Here is a 2,357-nt window from a genome sequence, read left to right as displayed (position 1 = left end):
CAGCAACCTCCAACTCCTGGGCTCAAGCGAGTCTCCTGCCTCCACCTCCCAAGTAGCTGGAACCACAGGTGCCCACCACAACACCTGGCTATTTTTTTGGTTGCAGCCATCATTGTTGTTTGGCGGGCCCGGGATGGATTCAAACCCGCCACCTTAGGTGTATGTGGTTGGCACCTTTGCTACTTGAGCCATAGGTGCCGAGCTGCTTAAGTGATTCTCTTGCTCCAGCCTCCCAAGTAGCTGAGCTGGGACTACAGGCACCCGCCACAACACCAGGCTAGTTTTGGTTACAGTTGTCATTGTTGTTTAGCAGGCTAGGCCAGGTTTGAACCCACTAGCCTCTGTGTATGTGGCTGGTGCCCTACTCACTGAGCTACAGGCACCAAGCTGAGATAACAGTATCTTAGTCTAGGTTACTCAAATATAGGTAATTCTTAGAGCACACATTGGAAAACAATGTGAAACCCTGGGTGGCACCTGTAGCTTAAGCGGCTAAAGTGCCAGCCACATACACCAGAGCTGGCAGGTTCGAATCTGGCCTGGGCCTGCCAAACAGTGAAAACTACAGTCAAAAAATAGCTGGGCATTGTGGTGGGTGCCTGTAGTCCCAGCTACTTGGGAGGCTGAGGCAAGAGAATCGCTGAAGCCCAGGAGTTAGAGGTCGCTGTGAGCTGTGACATCACGGCACTTTACCCAGGGCAATAGCTTGAGGCTCCATCTCGGAAAAAAAAAAAAAAGACAATGTGAAACCCAGTAAAGAAAATCTCAAGAAACTGTGAAGATGTGTAGTCTTTCTCTCTCTCTTTTTTTTTCTTTTTTTGTTTTTTTGAGGCAGAGCCTCAAGCTGTTGCCCGAGTGTTGTGGCATCACAGCTCACAGCAATCTCCAGCTCCTGGGCTTAAGAGATTCTCTTGCCTCAGCCTCCCAAATAGCTGGGACTACAGGTGCCCGCCACAATGCCTGGCTATTTTTTGGTTGTAGTTGTCATTGTCATTTGGCAGTCCCTGGCTGGATTAGAACTAGCCAGCTCTGGTGTTTATGGCTGGCACCTTAGCCACTTGAGCTACAAGTGCCAAGCCGAAATTGATTAATTTTGGAACAAGTGTGTTCAGTAATTTCTGAAGCATGGAAACATTTTTTCCATTCTTGGTGTGCAAGCAGATTGTTTGCCTCCCTCGGTGAGGCAGGCCCAGACAAAATCTCAGCTGGCCCTTCCAATAGCGTTTCTCCACAGATGAAATTAGGTCAAAGAGAAAATTCAGAGCAGTCTGAGGAAGGAAAAAACATGCCTGAAATGCATGTTATGTTTAAAGCTGGGGCAAGGAGACATCTCATCTTCTTTGTTTGCTTTGGTAAAGGCTGGTGGCTTGTCACATGAACCTCAGGCCTTCCTGTTCTCCGCAGCTGCCTTCTGAGTCATTGTGGGCTGCAGGGAAGGGCCCTCTATCTTCAGTGAACAGAACAAACATATGACTTTTAGGTGAGGCCACTGTGCCAAGACAACTTAAAAACTAAAGCACAACTGCATAACTGCTGATTCTCATTTATTTAAAGAAGTTCTTTAATTTTTTTTGTCTATAACTGAAAATTGGCAAGAGACACAAAAAACAAGCTGGTAAGTGGAATTCACATCTGGTCAGTGAGAACTGGTGCCAGTCCTATTAAGTCACTAAGATCACTTAAGGGCAGAGTGTAATAACAGGGTAAAACATTAAACCAAAAGCCATACTTCCTTATAACATTTGGGGTTTCCTAAGAGATCTTTAAAATGACACTGCAGAATGCCTAGCAGGAAATATCACACAGTAGACCAGGCATCCTCAAACTACAGCCCACCGAGGACATTTATCTGGCCGGCCGGGTGTTTTTGCCACGGCTACCTGTCCTGCTTAGCAGCCAACTCATCCTGGGGTTCGCAGTCCAGCCCTTGGTCTGAGGGACAGTGAACTGGACCTCTGTGAGTAGACCCTCCATAATTGGCCATCTCCCTACATTCATCAGCTCCTTCAACTGACCTACTTGTCCTTGACCAGACATATACCACATGAGCACATCAGTGCAACAGCCCTAGTTCCTTATGTTCACCACTCTGTATATTGACCAGTTCATAACAGTTCCTCAGGTGGCCAACTTACAGAGCTGCTATAGTTAGAAAAGCCAAGCTTTGGTTGGGCAAGGTGGCTCATGCCTGTAATCCTAGCCCTCTGGGAGGCTGAGGGAGGTAGATTCCCTGAGCTCATGGGTTCAAGACCAGCCTGAACCAGAGTGAGAACTCATCTGTAAAAAAAAATAGCAGCTCGGCGCCTGTGGCTCAAGTGGCTAAGGCGCCAGCCACATACACCTAAGGTGGCGGGTTC

Source organism: Otolemur garnettii, unplaced genomic scaffold, assembly GCF_000181295.1.
Source record: "Otolemur garnettii isolate 467f Iridium unplaced genomic scaffold, OtoGar3 scaffold00006, whole genome shotgun sequence".
In the NCBI taxonomy this organism is placed as follows: Eukaryota; Metazoa; Chordata; class Mammalia; order Primates; family Galagidae; genus Otolemur; species Otolemur garnettii.
Note: the sequence above shows the minus strand (reverse complement) of the source record.